General features: G+C 40.3%; 1 protein-coding gene and 1 long non-coding RNA gene across 19 annotated transcripts in view; one reads left to right on the top strand and one right to left on the bottom strand.

The window, feature by feature from the left end:
• The window catches only part of MYCL (MYCL proto-oncogene, bHLH transcription factor), a 100728-nt gene that overhangs the window by 65209 nt on the left and 9372 nt on the right, over positions 1 to 26147 (bottom strand). The window lies entirely within an intron of this gene.
• On the top strand, positions 9259 to 19926 carry LOC140602365 (uncharacterized). The gene is made up of 3 exons (XR_012005309.1): positions 9259 to 9382; positions 11845 to 13474; positions 19242 to 19926. It is a non-coding gene; the product is annotated as an uncharacterized lncRNA (long non-coding RNA).

Raw genomic sequence — 26147 nt, 5'->3', positions numbered from 1 at the left:
TAAGAGGTACCTGATTCTTCAATAGGCCTGCTCATTATTCCCAGCAGGCTTAAGAGAACATAGTTTGGAAGGCAAGGATCAAAGAAAGAAACAAAACTGTTCTGCATTGCAAATAGAAGTCCTCACTTCATTGTGAGAGAGGCAGTTTCACAAATTATGGGAGTAGAGGGAGTGAGGTAGCCAAGGCAGGAACGATTAGTGAAACCCAAGAGTGGAGAATTGTATAAACCTCCAGGGGAAGGTAGGTGAGGAAATGTTATATAGGGCAGGTACAAGAAGGGTGGGTTTCTCCTTCCTGTTCTGACACAGCTAGTGGCAGCAGGGTTGTCTCTATCCCACAGGGCCTCTTAGGGGAAGTTAAGAAATGGTGTGCCTCTCTGAGCGGATGTAGCCCTGCGCCAGTGTGCAGCGTTTGGTGAGTGGGGCACGGGCTGGGTCCCTTATGTCCTAAATGATCTCTAAGTCTACGTACGCTCAGTGGCCCTGAGTGCCAGCCCTCATTGTAGACCTGGCTGTGAGGAATAGCTACTGAGAGGAATAGACCCAAACAGAGACAGAACAAAGGTGAGTCACACCTGATATAGGATGAGAGGAGGAAAGGCCAAGCACACAGGTTTTATATGTAGCCCAGATCCCTACCTTCTGAAATTACTTAGAATTGCCTCTAACCTCCAATTCCAAACCCTCTGGACGAAATCCACAGACTCCTTGATTTACTCCTGTGAATTCCCAGGGATTATGTTCTCATGTTATCCCTCTGTGTTCCAAGCTTCACCAAAACTACTCATACCAAGCATTTGTTTGAGTAGTAGGTGTTACAGAAGATTAGGGTGCTGGGGAGCGAGAAGATGAAGGAAGTGTTTACACTGAAGTGACATACACTTAACTTTGCATAAGGAAAATTCCAATGTTGATTTTCTTTTCAGTCATTTCTTTACTTAGTGTTAAAAAGAAATCAATTTAATGACTAAAGAGGTTTCTTTCTTTTACAGATTTATTTATTTATTTATTTATTTATTTATTTATTTATTAAGAAAGAGAGAGAGAGAGAGCAGGGGAGGGGCAGAGGGAGAAGGAGAGAGAATCTGAAGCTGACTCCTCTCTGAGTGAAGAGCCAGACTCAAGGCTCCATCTCAGGAACTTGACTCTGAGATGAGATCATGAACTGAGCCAAAACCAAGAGACCAATGCTCACTAACTGAGCCACCCAGGCACCCCCAGCTTCCAAGTTTTTCATTGTTTCTGTTTAAGATATTATCTCACACAACACTGGAATCTCTGAGACCCAATCCAGATTCCTGAGGGAGGGACCGTGTCCCAGCTCAGGTCAGATCTCCATCATTGGCTGCAGCCAGAAAAGTGAGATCACACGGTACCAACCATACCAGCCCTTCTGTAATCAGAAGGGGGGCCCAGGAAGGGTGCAGTTCTCAGACAAGGGAAAATTAATTGAGCCACTCAGGTGCCCAGGACTAAGGAGTTTTAATTGTTTGTTTGTTTGCTTTGCTTTTAATCTTTGACCAAATATATGTTTGCAGCTACATTAAGAAGTTAAAAATTAATTGGTTGATTAGTAAATTATACTACTGGATAAATATAAAGATTGCAAAGTGGAAAAAAAATAAACTCATGAAAAAAATTATTTTCAGTTAATCTGCCATTCTCACTGACATCTTTTTTTTTTTTTTTTTTAAGATTTTATTTATTTATTCATGAGAGACACAAGCACAGGGAGAAGCAGGCTCCATGCAGGGAGCCCAACGTGGGACTCGATTCTAGGTCTCCAGGGTCACAGCCTGGGCTGAAGGCAGTGCTAAACCGCTGAGCCACCCGGGCTGTCCAGAAGCATAGAATTTTAAGTAAAGTTAGAAGGAAAGTGATTTTTTAGTCAGATTGAAAACTTGAGTTGTTACCTTGACAACCACATTGCTGGGAAGTGTGGAATATTCTCATATCTAGTAGTCAGGAATATATTGATCTTAAATTAACTTGATCTTTATTTTTTTTTAATTTTTTTTAATTTATTCATGAAAACAGAGAGAGAGAGAGACAGAGACAGAGACACAGGCAGAGGGAGAAGCCAGCTCCATGCAGGGAGCCCGATGTGGAACTCGATCCCTGGACTCCAGGATCACATCCTGGGCCAACAGAGGTGCTAAACCGCTGAGCATCCCTAGCTTGATCTTTAAATAGAAAGTAATGAGGGATGCCTGGGGGGCTCAGTCAGTTAAGTGTCTGCCTTCAGCTCAGGTCGTGATCCCAGGGCTCTGAGATCAAGCCCGGAGTGAAGGAGTTCCCTGCTCAGCAGGAGTCTGCCCCTCCCTTCCCCTTCATGCTCTCTCTCTCTCTCTCTCTCTCTCTCTCTCTCACACACACACACACACACACACACATTCTCTCTCTCTCAAATAAATAAATAAAATCTTTAAAAATAAATAAATAAATAGAAAGTAATGAAATTTTTTTTATTTGCCACTCCCTGAAGTATGGAAGAGAGACAGTTGGGATTTGTAGGGTCTGAGGATCATATAGTTTTATGGGGGCTTTTTTTATGGGGTGCTTTTTATTTTTTTTATTTTTTTTAAATATACATGGTAATTTCACAGGACTTGATTTGTTGCTTTTTTTTCCTTAATTTTTATTTATTTATGATAGTCACAGAGAGAGAGAGAGAGGCAGAGACACAGGCAGAGGGAGAAGCAGGCTCCATGCACCGGGAGCCCGACGTGGGATTCGATCCTGGGTCTCCAGGATCGCGCCCTGGGCCAAAGGCAGGCGCTAAACCGCTGCGCCACCTAGGGATCCCTATGGGGTACTTTTTAAATGGTGGTTCTTAAACACTTAAAAATTATTATTATTAAAGATGTAACTCAGTAAGACTTCACTGTCCTGCTTTGGAGATGATGAAGCAGAAAGGTGCAACACATGAGAAGTACTAACACTCTTTTACTTTCTGCAATTTTGTCTCAAGATACAGCTACCTAAGTCAATGCATATCCAGAGTGTTTTGATCATCCATGACTTGCAGGCAGAGAGCAAAGCAAAGGGTCTCACTTTTAGTTCAGTTTATTTAGTAAGAGAGAGAATCTCTCTCTTACTAGAGTCAGAGAGTGAGTCTCTCTCTTACTAGAGTCAGAGAGTGTACTATGTTCCAAGAAGTTCAAATACATCCTGCCAGGACTTTTGTGAATCTCAGTTCTTATGTTAGATGGTAAAGAGGCTGGCCAAGTAGAGCTAACTTCTACAAACTGGTCTGTTGCTGTTCTGTGGAGAAGAGATGATTAGGCTGATATATAATAGTTTCATAGTTAAGATATTTTAGGATTACCTTTTTGGGTGGGATCTCATGGAGGTCCACACAGATGGCAATTTCCCAGGATTCTTCAGTAGGGCAAAAAGCAGTTAAAGCTAAGTTAAAGGTGTGGCTGTTGAGTGACTTAGAATGAGTAGGAGAAGGTTTCTCAGGGGGTAAGCAAAAGAGGTCCCAAGGACACAGCATTTATTGCTCTTTTCTCCCAGCTCCTCATGTTACATCTCCTACATCTCCTTTTTTTGGGAGCTGTCACAAAGCTTGGGAAAAGGGGTCATAACCTTGTTTGCAAAAGGGGTGGTTCCTTTTAAGAAAAAGAGTATGTAAGTATGAATACAAAATTAGACCCTTGGAAGGGTCTCATGAAAGGAAGGGGGTCCTAAATCTTAAGCTTTATTAGCTTCATGGTAAGTGTGCCTCTCTACCTGAGATTTAGAAAATCTTTTTCTGCTCACTCTATTTCTGGCCATTGGTCTGTCTGAAAGGCATCATGGAAAAGGATCAAAATCCACCATATTCATTCCTGCTGCGTGATGGTGTAGCATCAGGGCAGCAACCCTGGGTCATCACAGGTATCAGCCTTTCACTAGCTCATCAAAGGTCAGGTTTGTAATGAGAGAAGCAAGTAGAACAGCAGGAATCTATCTGGAAAACATCAGGTTATTATGACTATTTTTCCAACATTATCATGCTGATTGCTCAGAGGTTGTTTTTACTGGCTGCTCAATGAAGTATGGGCAAGAGCCAAGATGATTAGGCCAAACTTTGCTATTTATAACTTCCTGTAGCAGCAACACCTCCCTTCTTCTTCTTCTTTTTTTTTTTTTAATTTGTTAGGAATGGAACATCACATCATTTTTATGAAATGGGCCCTGGCTTTCTACAGTGTGGCCAGGGATGACACAAGAGGCTAAGTTTTCCAGATGTCTTTTACATTAGCCCATAACTATATATCTAATGGGATCCGATTTATATTTTGGAAAATTTCCCTCTGGCTATTGAGTGGAGAACTGATAATGGGGGCAAGAGTGAAAACAGGCAGATGAGTTAGGGGGATATTACAGTAGGCTAGGCAACAGATGATGGGAAGTTTAGACTTGGTAGGGCTTCAGTGAAGAGGTTGGATTCTTGAAAAAAAAATTTTTTTTTAAGTAGGCTCCACAGGCATGTAGCTCAACGAGGGGCTTGAACTCACAACCCTGAGATGAAGACCTGCGGTGAGATCAAGAGTTGGATACTTAACTGACTAAGCTACCTGGGCTCCCCTTGAAATCTTTTGAAAGGAGAGTCAACAAGACTGCTAATGAATTGGAGTGGGATGAGGGCTGGGGGATGGGAAGAAAAAGAGGATTTACAGTTGTTTCTTAAGGTTTTGGCCTGAATACTAGATAAAATTTCAGAAAAGGGAAAGATGGGGTAAGTGCAGGTTTCGAAAAAAAAGAATCAATTCTCTTTTGATCATGAAATTGACCAAATCAAACTCCATAGACCAGGGGATACATATTCTAAACAATGCAAAGTTTCTTTTCTTTTTTTAATTTTTTAATTTTTATTTATTTATGATAGTCACACACACACACACACACAGAGAGAGAGAGAGAGAGAGAGGCAGAGACATAGGCAGAGGGAGAAGCAGGCTCCATGCACCGGGAGCCCGACGTGGGATTCGATCCCAGGTCTCCAGGATCGCGCCCTGGGCCAAAGGCAGGCGCTAAACCGCTGCGCCACCCAGGGATCCCCAATGCAAATTTTCAATCACTGAAATATCCATCCATTAAAACACAACTCTACAAATACCAATGCAAAATTTATATTTATATAAATAATTGTTGTTTCTTTTAGCCTGACATGGAGAAGTCAGTATTATCGCCAGGTCAGCATAACCAAATTCCACTTCCTCTAGGGACTTTCAAGATTAAAAAAAAAATAAATATAAGAAGTAAAACTCAAATGACAACCATGTTTGCAGGGCAAACACTGGTAATCTAAAAGGCAAGTCTCAAGGTCTAATTATCAGCAACAAATACTTCTGAAAGAGAATCTTGTTAAAGGAGGAAAGTCTTCTATGTGCCTTCTCATTAATTAATTAACTAGTTAATGAATGTAATAATCTCACGTGCAAATAAAAAATGCACACAACTTCTTCCAAAAGGAGAAACCCATGTCCAGTTATGGCATTCATTCCTTCCCTGCTTGCATTCATGCATTTAACAAACATATAATAAATGTCTATTATATACCAGGTACAGTGCTAGGTTGTGGGAACATAATTATGAACAAAACATCCTCCCTGTCCCTATGGAGTTTGCAGTCTAGTCTAGTGAAGGAGATGGAAAAGTAAACACACAGGGACTCCCAACTTCAGCTATCTGAAACATTACAAAAACTGAAAGCATTCGTGTAATAAACACCTAGAAACCTGACTAAAATTTAAGGAAACTCATAACTGAATTGGTAAGATGAAAGAGAAATCTCCAGGGTCCAAAGTAGAAAGAGAGCTGAAAACCAGAGTGGTAAGAAGAGCAGATGATGTAGCTACCCTAGGGAGGAGTTAATCCCAATAATCAAAAGTAGTCTAGGATCGGGATCCCTGGGTGGCGCAGAGGTTTAGCGCCTGCCTTTGGCCCAGGGCGTGATCCTGGAGACCTGGGATCGAGTCCCACGTCGGGCTCCCGGTGCATGGAGCCTGCTTCTCCCTCTGCCTATGTCTCTGCCTCTCTCTCTCTGTGTGACTATCATAAATAATAAAAATTAAAAAAAAAAGTAGTCTAGGATCTATTCAGTGTGGCAGGGCACTATACAAGGGCATGAACACCTGGAGTTGAGAATCACTGGGTGATACCTTGAAGGCTGCCTACCACAACCCACCTAGCAAAGCACTAGATCAACTGACTGCTGTCCAATGACAAAAGAATGTGGATGGGTAGGGGAGGAGAGAAGTCATAAATGTCATAATCGGCTCCATAAGTGAGGACTGTTGTCTCTATTTGTATTTCCTTCCTTGCTGTGTCATGTATATTTTTTCTCTTTATTGAGGTATAACTTTGTGAGATAACAGAATATATGTATATATATTTATTCATATTTATATATATTCATATACCCCTGGTTCCTGGCACAGAGCTCTTAAAACCCTCCTAATTTCCTCAGTGATAAGAACACTAGGAACATCTTTTGTTCTAGCATTTTGTCTTTAACCCAAGTCCTGACACAAAGTTCCCAAATCCCCTGGAATTTCCTGGGTAATAGCAGTGTATTTTGTTCCAGTGAGGTAACTCTGATGGGCTCCTGGCTGGCAGCTGGTCATCAGAAAAACCAAGTCATGATTAGAAGCTTGGAATTTTCACCAGTAAGGAGAGAGGGACTAGGAATGGAGTTTCTAATTGATCATGCCTATGCCAGAAAGCCTCCATAAAAATCCCAATAGTTTAGGGTTCAGAGAGCTTCCAGGATGGTGAACTTGTGGAGGTGTGGGAAGAATGGTGTGCCCAGAGAGGGCATGGAAGCTCCATACTCCTTCCCATATAACTTACCCCACACATCTCTTCCATCTGGATGTTCATCTGTGTCCTTTACCATGCATTTTATAATAAACTATTGCACACTAAGAAATACTTTTCCCTGAGGCCTGTGAGCTGCTCTAGGAAAAAATTTTAAAGATTTTATTTATATATTCTGAGAGACACAGAGAGAGAAAGAAGCAGAGACATAGAGGGAGAAGCAAGCTCCCTACAGGGAGCCTGATGGAGGACTCCATCCCAGGATCCTGGGATCATGACTCCAGCCAAAGGCAGACGCTCAACAGCTGAGCTCCACAGGTTCCTGAACTGCTCTAAAAAATTAATCGGACCTGAGGATAGGGTCATGGGAACCTTTGATTTACAGCCAGTTGATTAGAAGCACAAGTGACAGCCTGGGTTTTGCAATTGGCATCTGAAATAAGGGTGTAAGAGGTCGTGCTATAGGACTGAGCCCTTTATCTGTGGGACCTGACACTATTTTCAGGTAGAGAGCATCAAAATGGAGTTAAATTGTAGGATGCTCAGCTAGTGTTACAAACAACAATAACAACAACAACAACTAAAACAACAACAACAAATACCCATCTGATGTCAGAAGTGCTATGAGTGTGCTAATCATGTGAGAGTAAAGGGGAAACACAGGAGGAAGATGGGGTTTTTCCTTCTTTTTTTTTTTTTTTAATTTTTATTTATTTATGATAGTCACACACACACATAGAGAGAGAGAGAGAGAGAGGCAGGCAGAGACACAGGCAGAGGGAGAAGCAGGCTCCATGCACCGGGAGCCCGATGTGGGATTCGATCCAGGGTCTCCAGAATCATGCCCTGAGCCAAAGGCAGGCGCTAAACCACTGCGCACCCAGGGATCCCGGGTTTTTCCTTCTTTAACTTACATACAGTAATATACAGAACGTTGGATATATTTAAAAGTAGTTATCCTTCTCTTCCCTATTCCCTTCCTCTAGAATTATGTATGGTGTTGGTTGGCAATGTTTAAATCTGTCATTTTGTCCACAAGTTTCAAAGTACAGAGGGGGCTCTTGATGGAACCAGGGAAGGAATGGATGCCATAACTGGACATGGGTTGTATCCTTTTGGAAGGAGTTGAGTGTGTTTTTTTGCTTACATGTGAGATAATTATATTATGTTAGGCAGAAGCATTTAAAAAATTGTGTACGGTATGAAAAAAAGTGGGAGGACGTTGCTTGGCAACCCATGGTTGGAATGCAAGGACATCTGTTGTTTTTCTCTATCAGCATTCTAGCTCCTTCTTTTGGAGAGTGTCTCCTCCCCCACTACTTGATCGGTTGGTGGGCTGTCAGTCATGGTTCTCTACCCTTCCCTAGACAGAGGATGGCATCAAATCCCAACTAGGCCACTGGGAAGTCTTTCTCTGGAAGAATATTTTAGTGAGAGGCAGGAGGACAGAAAACTCTTAGAGCTGATTCCTTCTGGGGCAGCACCTTCAATAGGCTATTACCTACATATCCAGAACTGACCTGATTCCTGAATATCTTGATACTCGGTTCCCCAGATTGTCTTTTGATTTTGTGAATTTTCATATCTTCTTTCAATAAGTTCCTTTATGTTCCCCCTTAAGTTAACCAGAGTTAGTCTCTGTTGTTTGTAGACAAAAACTTTAATTAGAAGTTGATGCCTTAGCATTAAGTTCAATTAGGAGGGACCCATAGCAAAAGGACACTAAACTCTAAAAGAATCGTATAGATTGAAAGAGAACCCCCAACTGAGATATTTAGTGATCTTTTTCAACACATACAAAGAGCAATTTTCTCCCCAGACTACCTCCATAATATCTGGATAGGAATGGCTCCAGGAAGAGTACCAGTAATTACTGATACATTGTATTCAGAACCACTACCTAGGGAACAGCCTTATAGGTTTTGCACTACAAAAATCTGCAGGGAGTGCCATTCACATAGACTATGAAATGAATGGTGCCCTTGGTGCAGTGACCTGGTACTCCCCTCTCATGGTCCTTGTTGTTGGACTTGGCTTTTGTGCCAGCTTCATGCTGGCCCCTTCTCGAATTTTCCCTCAAGTGCACAACTGAGCTTCCTTGCAATCAGTCGGGCCCTACCAATCCATCGGATGGCATTCAGATGTGTCTGAATCAAATAGTGGACAGAAATCAATACTTTGTTTCTCAGAAGGTTCCTAAGAAATCAATGGATATACTGAATATTCGAGCCCCCTCCCTCTCACTCATATATTGAAGCCCTAACCCTCCTCACTCCACCCCGCCCGCCCCCCCCCCCATGGCTATATTTGGACATAGAGCCTTTAAGAAAGTAATTAAGGTTAAATGAGGTCAGGAGGATGGGTTTCTGACCTGTTAGGATTAGTGTCCTTATCAGAAGAGTACTAGCATTCTCTCTCTCTCTCTCTCTCTCTTCCTCTCTAAGAGCGTGCACTGAGGAAAGGCCATGTGAGGACGTAGCAAAAAGGTGGCTGTCTGCAAGCCAAGAAGAGAGTCTCAACGGAAACCGAATCAGTTGGCACCTTCAACTTAGACATTTCAGCCTCCAGAACTGTGAGAAAATTAATTTGTTTTTCAAGCCACCCGATCTATGGTATTTTGTTAAGGCAGCCTGAGTTGACTAAGCTTTAAATAGATATGTGGAGGAGCACCTGGGTGGCTCAGTGGTTGAGTGTCTGCCTTAGGCTCTGGTCATGGACCCGGAGTCCTGGGATCAAGTCCCACATCAGGCTCCCTGTAGGGAGCCTGCTTCTCCCTCTGCCTGTGTCTCTGCCTCTGTGTGTGTGTGTGTCTCTCATGAATAAATAAATAAAATCTTTACAAAAATAAATAAGTAGATATGTGGAGGTGGAGAGAAGAGCATTAATGAACTTCACTCATGAGAAGCACTGACTCACAACCGTATCCCACCTAGCCACCTTGCTATATAAAGAAGTTAAAATGAATTGTCTTTTTTGTTATGGGGGAGAACAGATGAATGAAAACCATGGGAGAGAATAAATAGAACTAACTCTTTCTACGTTTTATGTTTTCTTTAACATATCCATAAATGCCTTATCACTTATAGAAAAGTAATTTCTCATCACCATCATCAACATACACACACACGTGCGCGTGCATTAAAATAGAAATAAATTAATGATTAGGGAAATACAAATTGAAACCACAATGAAATACCACTTCATACCTACTAGGATTGCCATAATAAAAAAGACAGACAGTAACAAGCATTAGAGAGAATGTTGGAAATTGGAACCCTGATACATTGTTGGTAGGACTACAAAATGATACAGCTTCTGCTGAAAATAGTTTAGCAGTTGCTCAAAACATTAAATATAGAGTTGCCATATGACCCAGAAATTTTACTCACAGGTATATACCCAGAAAATTGAGAACGTACATTCATGCAAAAACTTGTACACAAATATTCTTAGTAGCACTATTCATAGTAGTCAGAAAGTGGAAACTCAAATGTCCATCACTTGATGAATACATAAAACACAATATATCCATAAATGAAATAGTATTCATGCATAAAATGAGTGAAGTAATGATATATGATGCAACATGGATAAATCTTAAAAACATTGTGCTTAGTGAAAGAAGCCAGACACAAAAGGCCATGTACTGTAGATTGTAGATTCCATTTATATGAAATACACAGAACATAAAAATCTATAGAGACAGAGAATAGATCAATGGCTGTCAGCTGCTGAGTGGGGGCCATGGGGAATAATAACTGCTAAAAGGTATGGAGCTTCTTTTTGAGGCGATGGAAATGTTCTGGAATTAATGGTGAAGGTTGCAAGACCTGATAAATATATTTAAAACTACTGAATTGTGTATATTTAGAAGAGTGAATTTTATAGCATGTGAATTATATCTTAATTAAGAAAATGAAAAAGAGGGGCACATGGGTGATACAGTCAATTGAGCATCCAACTATTGGTTTCGGCTTGGGTTGTGATCTCAGGGATGTGGGATCCAGCCCTGACCGGAGCTGGGCTCCAGGCTCAGCATGGAGTCTGCTTGGGATTCTCTCTCCCTCGCTCTCTGCCCCTCCCCCTATGTGCTCACTTGCTCTCTCTCAAATAAATAAGTCTTAAAAAAAAAGAATGAAAGAAAACCAAAAGGGATAGCAAGTTGACTTCTATGGTATACCTTAGACAATCAGCCATCTGGTAACACCATTCAACTTTGCATTTCCTACAAAAATGTTAAGAAGAAATTACTCAGGGAACAAGGAAAAAGAGTTTATTATAAATTATGAAACATTAATTTTTTTTAAACTTTTATTTATTTATGATAGTCACACAGGGAGAGAGAGAGAGAGGCAGAGACATAGGCAGAGGGAGAAGCAGGCTCCGTGCACCGGGAGCCTGACGTGGGATTCGATCCTGGGTCTCCAGGATCACGCCCTGGGCCAAAGGCAGGCGCCAAACCGCTGCGCCACCCAGGGATCCTGAAACATTAGTTTAAAAAATCTATATTGGATAGAAGGCTAATTGTAAATGCAATATATGAAGCTGCCTATGATTTTTGCTGTAGCTTTCTTGTCCTGGATTGCAATTCTCTTCTATTCCCAAATAAATCCTCATTGATACTGGTTAAAAAAAAAAAGAAAAGAAAAGAAAAAAAAAAGAGAAAGCTTTACAAAATGCAAACCATACCTAAATATATAATACAGAAAGTTAAAGATTCCTATATCCTGCTGTATGAGTTAATGTATGCTAGCCTTTTTTTTTTAAAGATTTTACTTATTTATTCATAGAGACAGAGAGAGGGGCAGAGACACAGGCAGAGGGAGAAGCAGGCATCATACAGAGAGCCCAACGCGGGACCCGATCCCGGGTCTCCAGGATCATGCCCTGGACTGTAGGCGGCGCTAAACCGCTGCGCCACCGGGGCTGCCCTATGCTAGCCTTTTGACAAACCCTGACATCTCAGATGCCTAATAAAATAAGTTATTTTTTCCTTCTGATCACTAAACTGCTCTCTTCTAAACAATGATTCAGGGGCCTAAACTCTTATCATCTTGAGTCTCCATGTTGAACACAGACCTTTCAAAGTTGCCATAGAAGGAGAAAGAGCATGGAGAATTGCCAATTCTATTGGCCAGATCTTAGGCATATGGCCATTCCTTTCTGCAAGGGTGGCTGAATGATGTAAGCTAATGAATGCCCACGAGGAAGAGGTAAGATATTTGTTGAATTATTTACCAATCTCTGACACATGCCCCCATGGATACCTCTGTCAACAGTTTAGAGCAAAGTCCTCCAATTTCTTTTGTATGTATGTATATAGGTATTAATATACAATAGTAGTTTTTTTTTTTTAAAGATTTTATTCTTTTAAATAATCTCTACCCCCAATGCGGGGCTTGACTTGTAACCCTGAGATAAAGAGTCTCATGCTCTACTGACTGAGCCAACCAGATGCCCCTATAATGGTACTTCTAAATGAAAATGGAATCATACTATGCATATTGGATATTATGCATGGGTAGGTGCATTCAGATATAACTTACACTTACTTCACTGCCATCCATATACATTCAGAATTTGAATACACAGATTCAAATGTTGGTAACCTCAAACAAACATCACACACTATTATTCAGATGTTTTTCAAGTTGTCTCAGATGCTACCCGGCATACTCTTTCAACATGCTAGCCTGTGTGGATGGCTAATCCCAAGTAAGACTTGAATGAGGGGTTCACAGTTTTTATTGAGGTTCATTTCCTATGCAATTGCCTTATTTACTGCTTTAAAAGAAAACTAGCATGCTGGTTTTTTATATTATCTGTTATTTTTATTTTAACCTCAGATGCAGTTTATCATTTTCCTCATTTCATGGCACATTATCATCATTGGTCCATGCAATGTTCCTCATATATATTAATATCCCCTTTCATTCCACAATCCACACTTCCTTGCCTACTCCATAGACAACCACTATAATATGTTTGATACGTATCTTCGTGTTTGTGTTCTCACAAAAAAGATACTGTTTTGTGCCCATATATTTTACATTTGAATAAGTGGTTTGTATTTATAACTTATTCTGACTTGCTAAAACCAAAACTGTATATCTGATCCATTGCTCCCAACTGCTATATAGTACTCTTTGGTGTACATTCACTACATTTTATGTATTTACTTTTCAGATGACAGAAATTCAGATTGTCTCCACTCCTCTGCACCACAAATAATGCTTCAATGAATATTCTAGTTCATGATCCCTTATGGACTTGTGTGGGAATCTCATTGAGATACAGACTTGGGAGCAGATTTGCTGGGTCAACATACACTATTGAACTATGTGCCACCATATTACACTCTAGAATAGTTGCATTTTTCTTTATTTTCATCATAAAGAGTCCCTATTTCGTCAACAAACCTCACCATTATGTCCCTAATTTTTGCTATCTGATTAAATGTAAAGCAATATCTCATTATTAATTTATATTTCTCTGATTATAATTTAGTGGTTTTTTTTAAAGATTTTATTTATTTATTCACGAGACAGAGAGAGAGAGAGAGAGAGAGGCAGAGACACAGGCAGAGGGAGAAGCAGGCTCCATGCACCGGGGGCCCGACGTGGGATTCGATCCCGGGTCTCCAGGATCGCGCCCTGGGCCAAAGGTAGGCGCCAAACGGTTGCACCAACCAGGGATCCCTAGATAAAAATATCTTATTGGCATTAGACATTGATAGTACCTTTTCTCATTCTGTCGTCTGTCTTTTCACTTGCCCACATAGTCCTTCAGTAAACCAAAGGTTTTAATTTTAATATAATGTAATCCATTCAAGTTATACTTTTTGGAGTAAAATTTTTTCTCCCTGCCCTTAGGTTACAAAATATCTTCCCACTTTTTTCCTATTAAATTCATAATTTTACCTTTTATGTTTAGGTCTTTTTAAAAAAGATTTTATTTATTTATTTATTCATGAGAGACACAGAGAGAGAGAGGCAGAGACAGACAGAGGGAGAAGTTGGCTCCCTGGGACTCCAGGATCACACCCTAGGCCAAAGGCCGAGCTAAACCACTGAGCCACCCAGGCGTCCCTTACGTTTAGGTCTTTAACCCATTGGGAGCTCACTGTTTTATGTAGTAGTGTTTTCTCTGCATAAGGAGCCAATTTATCAAACACTATCTACTAAACAATCCAATTAGTCTTTGAGCCAATTTTGATGTATTGCCTCACGGTTCCAAGTATATCCTTTATTGCCTGTTCAACTAAAATTAAGATGATCCCTTTAAATATTTCTCCCTTGCCACCTGGCATGATGTTAAGCTTTGTCATTAGAGGATGCTGGAGGGACATTGGAGGAAATGGAGGTTTTTCTTCTTTCTGATTCATCCTCTTGACAGGCTCCTGCAGTATGCAGTCTCTGTGGTGCTGGGCTTGCAGGACATGGTTCCTATGGTGTGCAGTGGTCTGCAGTATCCAATATCTAGCAGCTTCCTCTGGCAACCTCTTGGGTACATTTCCAGCAAATTTCACTGGTGTGGCACCTTAGCATCCAGTAAAGAGGCTCCCTCTTCAACCTATTCTGGGTCTCAGGCTGGAGGGTAAGGAAGACTTCTTTGGTTATCCTCTCTTGCCCTAGAGGTAATAGCTGCTCCTTGCATCTGAGATTCTTGTATTCTTTAGAGCTCTCTTTATTTCTTATTATTCAATGTCCTGTTACTTTCGTCCCCTGTTATAGTTAATAGTTCTTTACACTAAATTTTTCCTGTTTGTGCTCATTTCAGCAGCACATATACTAAACTTTTCCAGTTCAAATTATTATGTGGTTTCTGTCCCTTGGTTGGACTGATACAGTCATCTCGTTGATTTGTGCTATATTTTTGTCATATATTCAATTTCTATATTTATACATGGGTCTATCTCTGAGATCTCTCTTTTGTTTTTTTTTCTCTCTTTTTTTTTTCTCTTTTGTTATATTGGCTTATTGGTCTAACTTAATCTTAAATGAGATAATAGTTGCAAAGTACCTGGCCATTACCTAGCACATAGTAGGTATTCATTAAATAGTAGCTTTATTGATCATGGTAGAGACTGTCCATCTTTGCTCTCAGAGAGTACCTGCTTAAGATCAATAATCTGCTGTTAGTTTAATTATATGGGCTCGATAAGGGAGGCAACCCTAGTAGGGGAGAAGAGCCTGTTTCTTAGTTCAATCAATTTATGAATGAATAAAAATCCAGAAACCACTGAATTTTTCTAACTTTAAGCCACTGCTTTAGTCACCATCCATAGCTTACATTCACACAAGCATGCATTCTTGGTTAGGTTTACCCTATAATTTAAAACAATTTTGGACATAATTGGGTCACCTGGCTGGCTCAGTCTGCAGAGCACATGACTCTTGATGTTTGGGTTATAAGTTCAAGTCCCATGTTGGGTGTAGAAATTAGTTAAAAATAAAATATTAGGGGCACCTGATGGCTCAGTCAGTTAAATATCTGCCTTTGGTTCAGGTCCTGGGATTGAGCCCTGCTCAGTAGGGTATCTGCTTCTTCCTCTGCCTCTCCTGCTCATGCTCACTCACTCTCTCTCTCTCTCAAATAAATAAATAAATAAATAAACTTTAAAAAAATTGTACATATATAAATATTACATATAAACTTATTTTTGAAAGAAAACTTATTTTTGAAAAATAAAATAAAATCTTTGAATTTTTATGGACATAATTAATAAGCATAAACCTCTACAATGCAGCCTTATATAGGAATTCCAGTAAACGTTCCAAGTATACACATCACTTTTTTTTTTTTAAACAGGCTCCGTGCCCAGTTGCAGCCCAGTGTGGGGCTTGAACTCAAAACCCTGATATTAAGACCTGAGCTGAGATCAAGAGTCAGATGTTTAACCAACTGAGCCGCTCAGGCACCCCAGTACTTTGTTTCTTTTATATTTTTGTTTCAAAAGGGATGGTTCTCTCACCAATTAAATATAACTGAGTTATAAAAAAATCTAGACAACAGAAAAACATCTCCTATTCTTGGAAGGGAATACTTAAAATGTCCAGTCTCCCAAAACAAATACATTTTTTAAAAGATTTTATTTATTTATTCGTGAGAGACACAGAGAGAGGCAGACATAGGCAAAGGGGGAAGCAGGCTCCCCACAAGAAGCCTGATACGGGACTTGATCCCAGACCCCGAGATCATATCCTGAGCCAAAGGCAGATGCTCAACACTAAGCCACCCAGGCATCCCAAGATAAATGCATTTAGTACAATTTTAATTATAAGCTTAATAACTTTTTAAAAAGATTTTATTCTTAAATAATCTTTACACTCAACATGGAGCTCAAACTTACAACCCTGAGATCAAGAGTCACCCGCTCCACCAATTGAGCCAATCAGGAGCCCCAGTAACTTTTTTTAAATGCACAAATAATCTTTAAGTTGATTTTGTAGATAGTCTCTAGGGATGAACATGATTAATTCCTTCTCTCTCTAGTGTTATCCTTCCCCTTGAATCTAGAATGGATTTAATGACTCACTTAATCAACATAAAGCTGACTTGATTAATCAGTAGAATGCAGAGGAAATATTGTTCTGGGACTTCCTCCTATCATAAGAAACATTATAGCTTTCATTTGGAATCTTAGAATGTTTTTTCCTAAGATAGTCCCTCCCAGAACCCCAGACATCATAGTGTGAGAATCCCAAGCCCTGTGTATGGGCTAACTGTAGGCACTCTGATTGACAGTCTCAACTAAGCTCCCAGCAGAGAGCCAGCAATCATTTCCAGTTAAGGTGAATTAATCAGCTTGGATATCCAGCCCAGTCAAGCCTTCATATGGCTCCGGTCTCAGCTACCGTCTGATAGTAATCACATGAGACCCCTCAAGTGAGGACTGCACAGCTAAGCCCAGTTAGCCCACCAAAGTATAAAAGATAATAAATTACTGTCTTAATTAATAAGTTTTGGTGTGGTTTTCTATTAATTAATAGATAACTAGAACAGAAACTGATACCAGAAGTATTAAGCTACTGTGACAAAAACCTAAGCCACGTGGCAGTGGTTTGGAACTAGAAGTGGAAGGACTTCAAGGAGGCTGTTAGTGACAATTTGAAGGAAAGAAAGGAAACTGTCACTGAAGGCTGGAGAAAGGCAACTCCCCTTATGCAGTAGTAAAGTATTCAGAAGAATGTCACTTGGGGGCTCCTGGGTGGCTCAGTAGGTTAAGCACCTGACTCAGTTTCAGCTCTAGTCATTATATCAGGGTTGTGAGATCAAGCTCCACATACAGTTCTGCACTGAGCGTGGAGCCTACCTGAAATTCTCTCTCTCCCTCTCCCCCTCTGCTCATCCCCCACCCTGCTCTCAGACGTGCTCACTCTCTCACTCTCAAAATAAATAAGTAGATAAATAAATAAGAATGTCACCTGTGATAAAACACAAAATAGAAAACACATTTAATGTATGGGTGAATTTGGCTAAGGAGATCTCTAGGTAGAATGTTCTAAGTGCTAACTGCTTTCTTTTAGCTGTTTAAGATAAGGTACAGGAAGAGAGAAGCTAAAAAGGGGACTGTTTATAGCTTTGAAGAATTCAGAGGGTATGTGAAAATCTCAGGACAGCCTTTCTAGTCATCAAAAGTTTCTCAAAGGAAGAATATTTTTAAGATAAAGATGGAGTTGGGACACCTGGGTGGCTCAGCGGTTGAGCACCTGCCTTTGGCCCAGGGTGTGATCCTGGAGTCCCAGTATCGAGTCCCACATTGGGCTCTCTGTATGGAGCCTGCTTCTCTCTCTGCTTCTCTCTCTGCTTCTCTCTCTGTGTCTCTCATTAATAAATAAATAAAATCTTAAAAAAAAAAGATAAAGATGGAGTTGAGAGTGTAGTTTTAAGACTTTTTGTTAAGACTTTAGAAAGTTTTAAGTGCATGTTTCATAGATTCTCTCAAGTAAATGAAGTGGCTTCTAAGAATGGTAAAATACCTCTTACTGGGGGCACCTGGCTGGCTCAGTCAGGAGCACACAATTCTTGGTCTTGAAGTTGTGAGTTTGAGTCTCACATTGGGCATAGAGATAACATAAATAAATATTAAATTAAAAAAATCAATCAATCAAATGCCCCTTACTCTTTTTCTTACCAGACAAGAGAACTTTTAAGAATCTCAAGGTTGTTGAGGCACCTGGATGGTTCAATTGGTTGAAAGTCTGACTCTTGATTTCATCTCAGGTCATGATCTCCAGGTCATGGGATCTGGCCCCCAATGGTCTCTGAGCTCATTGCAGTCTGCTTGAGATCCTCTCCCTCTACCCCACCTACAGAGTGCACACGCACTCTCTCTAAAATAAATAAAATAAATCCTAAAAAAAACTCAAGGGTGTTTTTCTTCTAGTATACTGAATCTCAGACCAAGGTAGAAAAGGGCCTTTCTTTCTTTCTTTTAAAAATTCTATTTATTTATTTGACAGAGAGAGAAAGAAAGAGAGAGAGAGCACAAGCAAGGGGAGCAGGAGAGGAGACACAGGCTCCCCACTGAGCAGGGAGCCCAATGCAGGTCTCCATCCCAGGCTACAGGATCATGACCGGAGCCAAAGGCAGACACCTAACTGACTGAGCCACCCAGAAGCCCCAGAAAGGGGCCTTTCTTGAAGAAATCTTAAGTGTGGCTTTTGAGAACCCAAATAAAATTCACAGAAAACATAAAAAATTAAGACAACTACACTGTAGAAGCACCATCAGCTTCAAGAGAAAAAGGCAATTCAACTGAAGAGAGCCCTGGAAACTCCCAACTTTCTATGGGCAACAAGCAGTCTGTGAAGGCTACACAGCAGCAAATATGAGTCACTTCCTTTTTAAAATTTTGATTCCAGTATAATTAGCATACAGTGTTATATTAATGTCAGGTATACAATATAGTGATTCAACAATTCCATATATCACCCAGTAGAATATGAGCCACTGCTTATGAGAAAGTAAGATGAGAGGTGCCTGAGTGGCTCAGTCAGTTAAGTATCTACCTTTGGTTCAGTTCATGATCCTAGGATCCTGGGATTGAGCCTTGAGTCAGCTCCCTGTTTAGCTGGGAGTCTGTTTCTCCCTCTTCCTCTGCCCTTCCCCACTGCTCACACTCCCTCTCTCTTTCAAATGAATAAAGTCTTAAAAAAAAAAAAAAAAAGAAGAAGAAGAAGAAAGGAAGGATGACTCAAAGTAAAGAATCACGAGTCCACAAAGCAGAGCTCAGAGCCACAAAGAATCATTCCAGGGAGCAAGACTGGGTCACAATCAAGGACATAGAAACATGCTCATGGCTGGGGTTTTAGAATTGCTATGAAACACTGACTGTATACTATCCACCCCCTCACCTCTTTTAACCAGGAATGTTTATTGCAATTATCCTAACCCCATAACACTAATGTATACTGTTTGTATTGCAGGCAACCAGATTATTCATTTCACAGGTCTCCAGATCAAAAGGAACCACATCCAAGGAGCCACATCTAAAGAGTCTCATCTATAACTAGACCTCATTTAGATGACGAAGTCCTGTACTTTAAGCTGACACTCATAATGTGATGAGACTGTGGGAGTCCTGGCAAGAGGTTGGATATATTTTGCATACTCGATGGATGTGAATTATGTTGGCTAGAGGAGGAGCTGTGGTAAATAGTCTTTACATATGTTACATCATCAGTCTCTGTTGTATCTGTAGTATGTCTTCTTTTTCACTTCAAAATTATTTGTGCCTTTTCTTCATCATTTTACCAGAGTTTTTTCTATTTTATTACTTTTCTCAAAGAATCAACTTTTGGCTATGCCAATCTTTTTTTAATCACACGTATTTTTTTTCTGCTTTACATTTAGTTTCTCCTCTTATTTTTATATTCCATTATTTCTACTTCTTTGGATAAGTTCTGTCGTTCTTTGTCTAACTTCTTGAATTTAACACTTAGCTTTTTATTTATTTATTTAAAAAATTAGGGGGACACTTGGGTGGCTCAGCGGTTGAACGCATCTGCCTTTGGCTCAGGTCATGATCCCGGGGCCCAGAGATCAAGTCCCGCATCGGGCTCCCCATAGGGAACCTGCTTCTTCCTCAGCCTATGTCTCTGTTTTTCTCGGTGTCTCTCACGAATACATAAATAAAACCTTTAAAAAAAACTTTATTTTTTATTTTTTTTAAAGAGTTTATTTATGTATTCGTGAGAGACACCGAGAGAGGCAGAGACATAGGCAGAGGGAGAAGCAGGCTCCATGCAGGGAGCCCAACGTGGGACTTGATCCCAGGACTCCAGGGTCACGCCCTGAGCCAAAGGCAGATGCTCAATCGCTGAGCCACCCAGGTGTACCTAAAAAAACTTTTTAAAGAGATTTTATTTTTAAGCAATCTCTACACCCCGTATGGGGCTTGAGCTCACAACCCCAAGATCAAGAGTCAGTTGTGTGTTCTATAGACTGAGCCAGCCAAGCACCCCAACACTCTGCTTTTTAAATAATTGATTTATCTTCTAATATGAGCACTCAAGGTTATGCATTAAGCACACCTCACAAGTTTTAATATATCATATTTTTAAGTCAGTTCTAAGTATTTTCTGATTTCCTACATACTGCCTTATTCGACTAGTTTAGTAGTATGTTTTATATTTCCAAACATACAGAATATTTTAAGGTGTTGCTATTATTGTCCTCCAATTATGAGGTAGACACACAATATGGTAAGTAAAATACTGATTCTTTGGTATTTGAGATTTGTCTTCAACAAAGGTAGAGAGCATGGTCTAGGGTATGGACAATATTTGTAAAAGCTCCATGGAAATGCTTGATGAAAACATATACTCTCTAATATTGTGTAAATATTCCTAAATAAAAATGTACTAAATAAAACCTTAAAAAAACCCAAACTACTGTTTCTTAGTCTGGGATCCCTGTCATAATTATATGCCATCTGTGATGTCTCTTGCACAGTGTAATCTAGTTTTTTTATTCTTTGTTAATAGGATTTGAAGTATTTGCAAATTTTATGGAATAGACAGTATGCTTGATTTTTAACTATAAATCTATGGAGTTTTACACCTAATAGTTCATCAGTATTTTAAGATGCTGGTATTTGATATCCTCTTTTTTTTTATATCCTCTTTATATGCACAAATTGGTTACAATTTTTTAAGCTAGAAAGTCATTGCAAAGTTGTTGAGAAAATTATTACAGCCATAAAATTATTATAGCCATGTAACTTTTAGAGATTTTTAAAACTTAGAATTATATACAAATTGTTCATAGTATCTATGTTCTGATTATCAAAAAATAATAAAATACTAATTATGAAAAAGTAAATGTTAGCATAAAAACAGACTGAGTTCAGACATGTGTACATGAAGATTTTGGGAATGACAAATTGGTATTTTATTTTATTTTTAAAAAGATTTTATTTATTTATTCATGAGAGACACACACAGAGAGAGAGAGAGGCAGAGACACAGGCAGAGGGAGAAGCAGGCTCCATGCAGGGAGCCCAATGTGGGACTCCATCCTGGGTCTCCAAGATCAGGCCCTGGGCTGAAGGTGGCGCTAAACTGCTAAGCCACCGGGGCTGCCCACAAATTGGTATTTTAATTCAGTGGGGAAGGTGTGGTTTATTTAATAAATTTAATAAATAGGCAGAAGACATGAACAGACATTTCTCCAAAGAAGACATACACATGGCCAACAATCACATGAAAAAAATTCTCCACATCACTTGGCATTGGGGAAATACAAATCAAAACCGCAATGAGATACCACCTCACACCAGTGAGAATGGCTAAAATGAACAAGACAGGAAACAACAAAATGTTAGAGAGGATGTAGAGAAAGGGGAACCCTCTTGCACTGTTGATAGGAATGCAAGCTGGTACAGCCACTCTGAAAAACAGTGTGGAAGTTCTTAAAGAAGTTAAAAATAGAGATACCCTATGACCCAGCAATTGCACTACTGGATATTTACCCCAAAGATACTCATGTACTGGGCAGCCCGGGAGGCTCAGTGGTTTAGTGCCGCCTTCAGCGCAGGGTGTGACCTGGAGACCCGGGATCGAGTCCCACGTCAGGCTCCCTGCATGGAGCCTGCTTCTCCCTCTGCCTGTGTCTCTGCCTCTCTCTGTCTCTCATGAATAAATAAATAAAATCTTTAAAAAAAAAAAAAAGATACTGATGTACTGAAATGCTGGGACACCTGCACCCCTATGTTCATAGCAGCAATGTCCACAATAGCCCAACTATGGAAGAAGCTACAATGTCCTTTGACAGATGAATGAATAAAGAAGATGTGGTGTGGGCAGCCCGGGTGGCTCAGCGGTTTAGCGCCACCTTCAGCCTAGGGTCTGATCCTGGAGACCTGGATCGAGTCCCACGTCAGTTTCCCTGCATGGAGCCTGCTTCTGCCTGTGTCTCTGCCTCTCTCTCTGTGTCTCTCATGAATAAATAAATAAAATCTTAAAAAAAGAAAGATGTGATGTATATACACAATGAAATATTACTCAGCCATCAGAAAAGATGAATACCCACCATTTGCTTCAATGTGGATGGGCTGGAGGGTATTATGCTAAGTGAAATAAGTCAGTTGGAGAAGGACAATCATCATATGGTTTAATGCATATGTGGAACATAAATAGTGTAAGGGATTATAAGGGAAAGGAGAGAAACTGAGTGGGAAAAATTGGAGATGGAGACAAACCATGAGATACTCCTAACTCTGGGAAACAAACAAAGGATTGCGGAAGGGGAGGTGGGTGAGGGGATGCAGTAATGGGTGACGGGCACTGAGGAGGGCACATGATGGGATGAGCACTGGGTGTTACACTATATGTCAGCAAATTGAATTTAAATTAAAAAAAAGAGAAATTGACCTAGCTACCTCAAATACTTTGGAAAAAATTAAAAGGCAAACAAAAACCTTCACATTAAAAAAAGGAAAAAAATAAATTTAATAAATGGCACTAACACAATTAACTATCCACCAGAAAGAAAATAAGATGGGACTCCCAAACTCACTACTGTCAGAAATAAATTCTGGGTGCATTAAAGTTTAAAGGTTAAAAAGTTAAAATTTTAAAATAATATTTTGGAGTCTAAACATATAATTTAAGATTTAGAAAGACCTTTTAAATAAGAGAAAAGCTCAGAAGATCAAGGAAAAGTTAGGTTTATTTGACCTCATAGAAATCCATTTTTTTATAAGGAAAAAGACAATGAACTCAAAGAATGAATTGGAAAAATGTTTGCAATGCATGGAATTGAAAAGGGATTAATACCTGTAATATACAACAAGTCTCTAACTTTTAAAAAGACAATTCAACTATCTGCAGCAATGGGGGCTATAGTTCATCCCATTCACCTTTCTCTTCTAAGTTTTCCTTTAATAAGAGAGGCCTGGAAGAACCATAGAAGAGGAGCTGCTTTCCAAGATGTGTGGAAGTCCTGAGCAGTCCAAGGGATGGACTGTATGCATGATCTCTTAGATTTACCTTCAGAAAAGAATTGCTGTGAAGAGTATAGGTGCGGACATCTGCCAACTGTCATACTGTTGGGATTTGCTACAGCATTCATGCCAAGGCACACTCTCCCTGGATCAGTCCCAGCTGATGACTAAGCCCAGAGAGCATACTGAAGCTGGTCTATTTCTCCCTCGTGTGGGGCTGTAATGGGAAATTAGCCTGACAAGTCTTTGTCAGAGCTGCCCTGCACTCTGAAGCATTTTCTTCCCAATCTTTCTGTTATACTTCTCAGTCCTCCATCATGGTCTGAAGATTCTCCCTATTTATTCCTGCTTCCTCTCATCTTTATCTTTCACAGGAATTGCCTCCTTGAACTTCTGATTCCATCCTTGGTTTGTGAGAGGACTCAAATTTATACTGCTCCTAAATTTGGGGGTGATTCACTATGTAGCAATAGATAATGAAACAGCTTTGTATGGGTGTTGCCATAACAAAAGCCTAAAACATTGGCATTAGCTTTGGAACTGCATGGCAGAGGGCTAGAAGGGCCTTGAGGCTACCCGGTTGCTAACTAAATTTTCTTATGAGAAAAGAAGGATGATTCAGAGGGTGGAACCAAGAGCCCAGATACTGGAGCCAAAAACCACAGTGAACAAGAATGTGTCTCAGGCAATTGGACTACTAAGCTCTAATCAACATATATCAACATATGATTATTGGATGAAATCCATTTTCCCTCTTTTTTTTTTTTTTTGAGAGAGTGTGTGTGTGTGCTCACACATGAGCAAGGAGGGGAAGAAGGAGAAGGAAAGAGAGAATCTTAAGCAGTTTCCACCCTCAGTGTGAAGCTGGACATGGAACTGAATCTCACAACCCTGAGATCATGACCAGAGCCAAAATTATGAGTTGGCTGCTTAACCAACTGAGCTATCCAGGCGCCCCCTGGCTTCTCTTCCAACTGACTAAGAATGTAGCTCCTCAGGAGCTCTGGCTAACCCTTTTCTTGTCTCATTCTATATTTCTTCAATCCTAACATTCCTAAATCTATACCTTCTGGCCAGAATTGGGTCTTCTAAACTCTAGTTCTGTGTGTCTAGTTGCATATTCAGGAAATCCTAGATCCCTCAAACTAAGCATGTCCAAAACAGAATTCATCACTTTTCCCCATCAAATTTACTCTTCACCAGTGTTCCCAGTCTCTACTGGGAAATACCATCTACTCAACTGCTCAAGCTTGAAAACCAACAGCCTACTTGGCTACTCATTCTCTCTTACACACACTCCCATAGACAATCAATCAGTAGCTTCTGTAATTTCTACCTTTTAGATCACTTACTTTCAAATATGTTCATTTCTTTCCTTTTTAAAGATTTTATTTGAGAGAGAGAGAGAGAGAGCATGAGCAGGGAGGAGAGGGAGAAGCAGTCTCCCCGCTGAGCAGGGAGCCCAACGTGGAGCTCAATCCCAGGACTGCAATCATGACCAGAGCCAAAGGCAGACGCTTAACCAACTGAGCCACCCAGGTGCACCTGTCCATTTCTTTTCATCTACTGCCGCCATTGTGGTCTAAGTCATCATTATCCCCTTGCCTGGATTTCTGTATCAGTCCCCCAACTAACTCTATCTCACTAGCCTCCTTGCATCTGCTTTGGCTCTCCATGCTATGGCCAGCATGTTCCTGTTCAAAACCAAATAGGACCACACACGTCCGTAGTTTAAAGGCTTTCAATGATCTCCTGTGCTCTTGGAAGATATTACAAAACCCTTAATTTAGCTCGTATGACTTTGCATGATCTGGACCCTGCTATCTCTTTCACCTCAATCTCATATCACTTCCCTTTATTTTCTGTGGTCAGTCACACTGATCTTTTCTCCATTATTTGAACCTGCCAAGATTATCCCACCTTTGGGCCTTCACACTTTCTCTCTGCTCAAACAGGTCTTCTCTATTCTCTCTGTCTTGCTAACTCTTACTCATCCTTCAAGTCTCAGATTAAACAACATTTCCTCAGGGCAGCCTGCCCTAATACGCCCAGATTAGGTCAGCTCACAGTCTTGTACATTTCCTTAACCTTCTGAACTTCTCTTATGCAGCACTTTGCTTCTGATTCTTGTAATTATTTAGTAGATTGTTTCATGTCTTCCCTACTAGGCTCCATGATGACAGACTGTACCTGTTTTATTCACCATTGTGTCCACAGTGCTCAGTAGCACCTGGCACGTAGTTAGATGTGCACTAAATATCTCTGGACTGGCTGACATCAAGGAAGGCCGAAGTAGCACTGGCCTTTGGGCACAGGCTAATATTGCCTAAGGCTACGCTCCCTAGCCCTTTCCTCTCTTAAAGGAAATTGTAAGGGCTAGGAGAAATGAAGTTCTAGGTGGCTTCATGCACTGTCTAGTACAAATATGAAATTGTGATACGCATCACAATTTTACTTACTAGAGTGGAAAATTAGGAAAAATTCAACAGCCCTAAACATCCAACAATATGGGGCAGCCCGGGGGGCTCAGCGGTATAGCGCCACCTTCAGCCCAGGGTGTGTGTGATCCTGGAGTCCAGGGATTGAATCCCAAATCAGGCTCCCTGCATGGAGCCTGCTTCTCCCTATGCCTGTCTCTGAGCCTCTCTCTCTCTCTGTGTCTCTCATGCATAAATAAATAAAATCTTTAAAAAAATATATGGGAATGGCTTCGTACATTACACCAGTGTTTTCAAAATATTGTCTAATATACCTAATCCTTATTTTTCAAATAGAACCTGACATGGGGGGGTCCCAATATGTAAAATGCATTAAAAAATGAGACTATTCTAGTTGAATGGGGAACAGGGCAGAGTTTAATTACTCTCTTAGGCCACCCTAGCTTTAC

This window comes from Canis lupus, chromosome 13 (genome assembly GCF_048164855.1).
Source record: "Canis lupus baileyi chromosome 13, mCanLup2.hap1, whole genome shotgun sequence".
Classification (NCBI taxonomy): domain Eukaryota; kingdom Metazoa; phylum Chordata; class Mammalia; order Carnivora; family Canidae; genus Canis; species Canis lupus.
The sequence above is the reverse complement of the archived record's forward strand: the minus strand, read 5'-3'. Positions and strand labels throughout refer to the sequence as shown.